The following is a 9,743-nucleotide window of genomic DNA, read 5'->3' on the forward strand; positions in this document are numbered from 1 at the left end:
GGCAATGATGGCAGTCAACCAGCATTAGTGACAGTGGAATCCGAATTTGCAAAATGATAGCGACAGATTTGGAAAACAGTAGTGGACGGCAGACAAAGTTCGCTGGCTAGCAGTGGCAAATAGAGGACGACACAATCCATGAAGACGAAGATGATGACTGCGATCAGCAAGCAGCGAATAGCAGATGGTGGTGAGGAACTGAAGCGGTAGGAGAAACAATAGATAGAAACACTAATCACAGTGGAGAGTGGCGTCTGTCGTTTGGCTAGAGAAAGAAAAAGGAAGAAAGAAAGAAGGAAAGAGAAGAAAGAAAAAAAGAAAAATAAAAAAAGGAAAGAGAAAAAGGAAAGGAAAAAGAAAGGGAAAAAGAAAAGAAAAAGTAAAGGGAAAAAGAAAAAGATTGCTTTTGTGGTTTTGAGTTTTTTTTTCTCCTCCCTTTTTCTGGAACAAGACACGGGCATGTCTTGTTGTCCTATAGTTTTCTGATCGAGGATTTGAAATCTTCATGAGGTTTAGCGTGCCCTCAAGATGTGAGCACTGTCTTGTTGCCCAATCGTCATTCTTATTTTTAAAATTTGAATATGAGCTCGCCAGTCAATTAGGCATGGACACACTTTATCGGAGTATTCTTTTGTCCACTGAAACATCAAAACAAAAATTAAACACACAGGATTTAAAGTGAATTAAACAAAAATTAAACCTAATAAAAATAATAAAAATGAACTATAAAGTGAATTATTTTGTCCCCCAATAAGTGCTTTTGTTTAATGTATTTGGCTAAACATGACCAAATTTCTCTCAAGTGACATAAATTGGGTATTCAAGATTCACTAACTCCACATTTTTCATTGGAAAACCTTCATAATAGGGATTTAGATGATGACCATTCACTATAAATTTCCTATTGGTCTGCATATTCTAAATTTCTACTGCACCATGGTGAAAAACATTAATAACAACAAATGGGCCAATTGAACGAGAGCACAACTTACCTGGAAAGAAGTTTAGTCGAGATTGATAGAGAAGGACTTTTTGCATAACTAAAAATGATTTCCTGGCAACTTGTTGGTCATGAAAAACCTTAGTCTTCTCTTTATAGATTATCACATTTTCGTAAGTTTCGTTCCTTAATTCCTCCAATTCTTATAATTGGAGTTTTCTGTGTACTCCGAGTTCATCGAGCTCCATGTTGCACTTCTTGATTGTCCAAAATGCTTTGTATTTGAATTCAACTGGTAGATGATACGACTTTTCAAATACCAACCTATAGGGAGATATCTCAATAGGTGTCTTGTAAGTGGTCCTATAAGACCATAATGCATCTTAGAATCTCAAATTCATTCTTTCTTATCAAAACAAACTATCTTCTCTGAAATAGATTTAATCTCTCTGTTTGAAACATTAGTTTGGCCATTTATTTGAAGGTGATAGGACATAGACATCTTGTGAGTCACACAATATTTTTTAAATAGTGCCACAATCATCTTATTCCAGAAATGTGCTCCTCTATCACTCAACGTAACTTTTGGCACCCTGAAATAGGCAAAAATATGGGATCTAAATAATCTGCAACCACTTTCAAAACATTAGTTTGGGTGGTTATCTCTTCCACCCACTTCAACATATAATCTAGATCTAATCAAATATAGAGGAAGCCAAAAGATGAAGGGAAAGGACCCATAAAGTTAGTACCCTAAATATCAAAAGTTTCACAAAAGATCAAAGTGGTCTGTGGCATTTGATCTTTACAAAAAATATTGCCTACTATTTGACACCTATCACATGACTTACAGAATAAGTATGCATCTTTGAATATGGTAGGTTAGTAAAACTGCTCTATAACACTTTACGAGTCATCCTTTGTGGTCCAAAATGACCTCCACATGCATAAGAGAGACAGAATGTTAGAATGGAATTAAACTCACTCTCACGTATGCATCTTCGCAATATTTGATCTGGACATTGTCTCCATAGGTAGAGGTCATCCCATAGGTAGTACTTGGCATCACTCCTAACTTTATCTTTTTTGGCCTCCTACTAGTTTAGAGGCAATTGATTAGTGACCAAATAGTTAACAATGACAGCATACCAAGAAAGAGATGGATTGGCAGAAAATAGTTATTCATCAGAAAAAGTTTCCCTTAGTGGAAAATCATCTTTCGCATTACGCAATCTGCTCAAATTATTTGCAACTAAGTTTTTGCTTCTTTCCTATCTCGAATTTTCAAATCAATTTCCTGTAGAGGCAAAATCTATCTGATTAGCTTTGGTTTAGCATCTTTCTTAGTCAATAAATACTGTAACACTACATGATTAGAATAAACAATTATTTTAGTTTCTAGTAAATAAAATCAAAATTTTTCTAAAGCAAAAATAACTGCTAAAAGCTCCATTTCTATGGTAGTATAATTGAATTGAATTTAGTTCAAAACCTTAGATGCATAGTAGATTGCATGTGTTGCCTTTTTAATTCTCTAACCCAATACCGCTCCTACTGCACTATCACTTGTTTCGCACATGATTTTGAACAGGAGATCCCATTCTGAAGGTTGTATGATGGATAGGAAGTCAACAGCTCCTTCAATTTGATCAAATGCTTCCTTGCACTCTTCATTGAAATCGAATGCCACATCTTTTTGTAAGAATCTAAACAACAATGCTTCAATCTTTGAGAAGTTTTTAATGAATGCTCAATAGAAACTCATATGTCCCAAAAGGAGGACACTTCCAGCACACTTGTGGGATATGGTAAGTAAGATACAAGGTTTATTTTAACCTTATCTACTTCAATACCTCTAGATGATACTACATAGCCCAAAAACATTTCGGGGTCAACCATAAAATGGCATTTCTTCCAGTTGGACACTAGGCTAGTTTAGATATATCTTTTAAGAATTAAAGTTAAATTATCAAGGCACTCATCAAAACTATCATCATAGACACTGAAGTCATCTATAAAAACTTCTACTAGTTTTTCCACATGTTCAGAAAAAATATTTAAGATGCATCTTTGAAAAGTTGTAAGAGTATTACATAATTCAAAGGGCATTTCTATATGCAAAGGTACCAAATGGGCACTTGAAAGTTGTTTTCTCCTAATCCTCTGGCGCTATCGCAATTTAGAAGTACCTTGAAAAGTCATCTAGAAAACAATAGTAAGCACAACAACCTAATCTGCCAATCATCCGATCGATGAAAGGAAGAGGATAATAGTCTTTGTTAGTTATGACATTTAGTTTCCAATAATCAATTACTGACGCCATCCCGTAGGTTTTCGAACTGAAATGAGCTCCCCATCATAATTAGCTTCTACTATCACTTTATCCTTCTTCAAGACTATTTACATTGGCCTTACCTATTGACTATCAGGGATGGTAAAAATTATTCCCATATTCAACAATTTGAGTATCTCTATTTTGTGACAACTTCCATTATTAAGGGATTTAATCTTCTTTATGCCTGTCTTACAGGTTTCACACCTTTTTCAAACCTTATTCTATGCATGCATAAAGAGGGACTTACGCCTTTGATGTCTACTATTGTCCATCCTATTGCTTTCTTGTGGTCCCTAAGGACCGAATCAACTTGTCCTTTAATTCATCACTTAATTCCATATCGTAAGTTGTCACTAACTCAAGATATTTGGTTTGAGTGACTTCTAACTCATCCCTGTCATTAATCTCAAAGACTTTCTATACCACAAGGTCAATCACACTCATAGCAAAAATAGAATTAGAATCATATGGGTATTTCATAGCATCAAATATGTTAAAATAAATCACCTCCCATCGAACTCTATTGTCAAAGTACCCTTTTTTACATCAATTTTTTTTTTCAACTTTACTAAAAAAGGTTTCTCTAGTATAACAGGTGATGGATTTGGTGAATGTTCATCGTTCATGTTAAAAGCATAAAAGTCAGTAGGAAACACTAATTTATTAATTGGACTAAAACATTTTCAACTAGCCCATTAAGATATGCATTAGTCTGATCAGCTAACTGAATCATAATGTTTATTTCTTTTAATGGTCTTGGATTTAAGGAGGTATAAATGCTCTTTGGTATCCCATTAATAGAACCTCCTAAATCTAGCATGGCATTTTTGACAGGGGATAAAGAATATACCTAAATCTCCATACTTGGGCGGGAGTTTCTTTTGTAGCACTATCGAATATTCTTTCCCATCACAATTCTCTCATCACCTCTTAACTTCCTTTTATTGATGTATAAATCCTTCAAAAATTTTACATACTTAGGCACCTACTTAATCGCGTCCAATAGAGGAATATTTATCGCCACCTTTCGAAACACCTATAGGATCTCCTTCTCTTTGTCTTGCCTTTTTAGCTTCTCCAACCTACTAGGGAAAGGTGGTGAGTTAGTATTAACTTTAATTAAAGCGTCAGAAATTACCTTAGAAGTTACCTTGCTTAATCTTTTTTCTTCCAACTCCTTCTCAATTTGATCCTCACTCTTATCCTTCGAAATGATAGGTTTTGACCCTTCAATCTCCTTCCCACTTCTGAGGGTCATGGCACTAACGTTCTTTGGATTCATCTCAGATTGAGAACGAAGTCTTCCTTTCCCTTGGGACTCTAGACGATTCATTATAGATGCCATCTGACTCATCTGATTTTCTAGATTTTGTATGCTCGTCTCCGTCTTCTGTTAGAACTGCAACGTGTTAGAAGCTAATGTCTTGACCATGTCTTCAAGAGGTGTTCTTGAATTAGAAGCAGAGGGTTGGGGTCTCAATGGATACTGTGGCTAGAATCCTTATTGTCTAGTGGGACAGACATTTTACTATCTATTTCTCTCGTAGTTCATATATGGATGATCCCTCTAACCTGGATTATATGTGTTGGAGTAAGAGTCGTACTGCCTATGAGGTGTGGGCACGTTTCCAACCATATTCACTTGTTCAGCACTATCATCTTGCAACATTGGACATCCATCAATAGGATGACTAGTATCCTTACAAATTCCACATGTCTTGACTTACTACACGTTCCCCACCACCATTTGCCAAACCATAGAAGTTAATTCAGATAGTTGTTCTTGAAGTGACGAGAGGTTTACCTCGTTCACTCGATGGGTTGGGATATCCTCTCGTGTGCCAAACTTTTTGATTTTTTTCTGTCATTCCTTCAATTAATTCTCATACTTCTCGAGGGGTCTTGTTCACTAAGGCACCTCCACTTGTAGCACCGATGATGCTTCTATCTCTATAGAGTAAGGCCTCATAGATGTACTAGATTAAGAGCTGCTCACTTATATGATGTTGAAGGCAACTTGTACACAACTTTTGAATCTCTCCCAATATTCATAGAGAGATTCCCCGAGATGCTATATAATCTCTCCCCGGGATGCAGAAAAATATTTCTCTAGAAATTTTTTTCTTCGTGTCATTCCAGGTTACAATGCTCCCGACGGGCAAATAATATAGTTAGTCTTTGGTAGCCCCCTTTAACGAAAAAAGGAACACTAGCATCTTGATCTAGTTCTTTATAATACTAAGTGGCTTTATATTCGAACAGACAACGTGGAACTCTTGGAGGTATTTGTGAGGGTCCTCACCTAGTAGACCATAAAAATTTGGTAAGAGATGGATTAAATCTGATTTTAATTCAAATGTTACATTTTCAGCAATATCAAGAAAAGTAATGCAAAGTGGCTTGTGATTCAAGTCAAGAGCGGTCAACTCCCTTAAGGTTCTATTATTAGCCATCGTATCTGCTTCTTGTTCAAAAGCACATGAGTAGTCGCTTGAAAAATCCCCCAACTGAATTGCTAAATCAAGCCCTGGGGATGCAGTAGATGTCTACGCCTTCTTATGTTTCCTCATTTTTTTTAATCTGCACGCTGTCTTCTCAATCTCAAGATTGTAAACTAATTCACCTGTGCAAGATAAACAACGCATAAATGAGCAAAAATACCAAAAAGTAAAATGAAATAAATTAAAATTAACTCAAAAAGAAAAAAATAATCCAATGCTAATCCTCGGCAACGGTGCTAAAAATTGATAGGCGTTAAGGCTGTGCAATAATAAATTTCTACTCACAAAATATATGATAGAGTATAGTGGTAAGTAAAGTCGTCTCCGCAGGGATTAGGAGATATGTATTTCTTTTCAAGTGAGAATTAATTGAGGGTTTTGAAAAATTAAAATAAAAAAAAATAATCAACGTAAATAAAAACAAATAAACAGAAGAGAATTAAAATTAACTCAATAACACATAAGCTCTAGCTATGGTGAAAACTGCGGAAGTGGTTCATATAACTATTCATTAATGCAATAATTATTCCATCTATTATTCGTTAACAAACAAGTTATAATTGACAAACAAACGAAGACAATTAACTTTTCCGTGCCGTGTTGATAGTTAAGGTACATCCGTTAATTATTTTCCTAATTAAGACATAACTCTAAGTATGCCCGAAAAATATAATTTCTTGATTACATTAAAAACTAGAAAAATCATGTTCTAATCAATAAATACACTACTAGGGTTTATTTAAATTAAATTATATATTTTCCTAATATGAAACCAATCACCCTAGTTACCACTAATTTAAAACAATTAAACAATTACGGATTTTACAGTCTTAACTAACAATTGGTTATTATGGTGAATTAAATATCGGACCCTTAATATTCAAACAATAAAACAACCATGAAAAATTAAATCAAAAAACATACGAATATTAATGAATAAAAGAAACAGATAAAAATAATTAGATCTCACAATTGTAGTTGAACCAAATCCTTCGTTATGCCTTAACTAGAATAAGAAATTAGCTACTCATCATTGAGAATAATCCAAACAATTTCATTGATAAAAGGTGCATGAACATTCGACGATGAGAAAACAAAAGAAATGAAGAAGCTCATTGTTTCTTCTATCCCTCGAGACTAATCGTTCCTGTCCCAACAAAAAACAAAAGATGGATTCTTAAAAGCCAACCAATAAAAGACGTCCTCGTTCTCACTTTTTTTTTACTTTCCTAATTCTCCTAAAGGAAATAAAGAAGTTCCCAAATATGACAAAAGATAGACTAAGTCGTTTCCTAATACACATTGGAAAGATGGAAGACCAATCATCTTGGATAAGGAAACAAGCTTCCAAGGATTTTGACTCGAACTGGGAAACTGCCATGCACGTGAATTCAATCTCTTTAGACTTGAGGGCTGGATTTAAGTGCAGCCACAGGTTAAGAATCTTCATTAAATCACTTTTTACTCTTTTTCTTGTCATATTCCAACAATAAACACCAATTGTCAAATATGATTAGAATCCATCCAATAATGCAATATTTGACCAAAATCAAGGAAAAATTGTGAAAACTCGAGAAAAATTATATGTATGCTGTGAATTTCTTTTATTTTAATTACTTTGATATTAAAAATATTATAACGAATAAATGGTTAAATTAAATGCCTAATTGAATTTATATAAAAATTGAGAATTTAGAAATATTCTAGAATGGTGTAAAAAAAATTAAAATTAAATGAATCAAAATAACAGATTGTATGTATACCATAATTTGTGTGATTTGAATATATTATAGTTGAATAAGTTACATGTTTAGTTAATTTCCTATAGAATCAAATGTGTGAGAATCTACTAAATTAAGGAAATACAAATAAGATTGGGAGTTAACGAGTTAATTAATAAAAATTGCAGCCTTAGTAAACAAATGAACTAATGTTAAATGACCTAGCTAACTTTTCATCTTAACTAATTCACCTTGCGACCAGCTAGCTATCAGATTATTAGAAGCAAGAGTTGAGTGGAGAGCTTCGGTAATGTCACCACCGACTGAAGAGGAGTGGGAGTGATCAGTTACTTAGGTAGTATCAACCGAGAGGAAAAGAAAGAAAGAAAACAGGGAGTGAAGCTTTCTTTCTGCTTCATACTTGGAACTATGAGAAAGAGTGAGAGTGGAGGAGCAATTCTGGATCCTTCCAACCACAACCGAGTGAGTAAGAGAGTTGAGTGAGTGATCAGAGGGAAGAGCTAACTTACAACTTCGCATATCAGCTACCATAGGAAGGAGAAACCGAAGCTAGGAGCAGGAGCAATCTGCCATTATTAAAAACTAACAGAGAAGGTAAGAATCTTGTAACCACCCTCTTATTTCTTGAATATAATTGAGAATATGGACTGCATGTTAGTTTTAGCAAGGAATAATAAGATTTAACAGGGGGGAATTCTGATAAGGAGGAAAAAATGGGAGCTAGCCTGAAGTTGTAGGAACCGAGTGTAAGTTGCATGAGTTGCAGCCTGTGATCATTGTAAAATGGAAACTAATGATAGGAAATGCATGTAATTGTCACGCCCCGAGCCCGCACGTGCCCGTCACATGACATCCGCCGTACTCCCAAGTCTCACTCAAGAATACAAGGCTACATTAACTAATTTAACCTTAACAACACTAAATAATTCAACTAAATAAAGTGTGGTACGAATTACATATAAAATAAAGTCTACGAATATTCAAGACGTTCATACATTTATTCTCTGATTGAAACAGTGGGAACCAAAGTAAATAAGACTAACAACTAGAAGTAGCTAGCTCGCCAACATCTATTCATCTAAAATTAATAAAAGTCATCCTCAGGGTCTTCTACGTAAACCAACTCATACTCTTCAGAATCTGCAAAATGGTAAAAAGTGGGTTGAGCGACAAATCGCCCAGTAGGTAATATCTACCCCTCTGTTGGACCATGTACTCGTGACTTTATAAATATATATCAAATCCTTTGCACATAAATCACTTCTATAATTTTGAAAGTAACGACATTTATAAAACAATCAGTAGTAAAGAATGACAAGGAATTTAAAAGCACTTTATTGATAACCATACACGAGAAACCGCAGTGTCATAAATCACTTTGTAATAATTCATAAGTCCCTTCATATCCATTCATGAATCATCCCATAAAATGTCGCATATCCGTTCATAGATCATTTCAAAGCAGTTCATAGGAAAAATGGCCAATTTAGTCCCTATACTTTTTTTTTACTGTCAATTTAGTCCTTACATAATTTTTTTGGCCAATTTAATTCCTATACTTATTATCGGTTCCAATTGAGGAACTCTGCGGCAGCGCCACCATATAATTTCGATCAAACGTCTAATTGAGCACTTAAGCAGGGGTATTTTGGGTACTTCACTGCCGGGCTCCTTCTCAGAAGTAAAAAACAAAACCAAAAGTTACCAAAATGGTTCAATCTAAATAACAATAGCAGTAATGCGAAAATGGTAACAAAAATAAAATAATCGTAAACAATAAAAGTCGTCAATGGTCGCTAGCTAAATCTAATACAAGAAAGCCAAGGCAATCGACAAGAAAGTGAATAGCAACGCTGCTACTGCAAAAGATGGAGCAGAGTTTGGTGGAGGAGGAGCTGAGACACCAGCTGGAGAACCAGACGGAGATGGAGTGGTAGAGCCCGAAGGTGACGTGCTAGAAGAGCTAGAGGGTGGTGGGGTGGAAGAGCTGGAAGGTGGGGTTGCGCCGGTCGATGAAGGAGCAGGAGCACCGGTCGACAGTGAAAATGTCTCAATTCCGATGAGCATCCCTCCCTACTTCTGCAGTAGTTTAAGAATCCCCTCAATTCTCATTGACTGAGTAATATACTCAAGAAATTTCGTACTTCGAATTAAGTGATGCGAAATGTGGGTTCTGCTACCGTTGTGGACATTTATAACCTGTTGTCTCCTTTAGAAATAATTCT

This window comes from Coffea arabica, chromosome 3e (assembly GCF_036785885.1).
Source record: "Coffea arabica cultivar ET-39 chromosome 3e, Coffea Arabica ET-39 HiFi, whole genome shotgun sequence".
Lineage (NCBI taxonomy): Eukaryota > Viridiplantae > Streptophyta > Magnoliopsida > Gentianales > Rubiaceae > Coffea > Coffea arabica.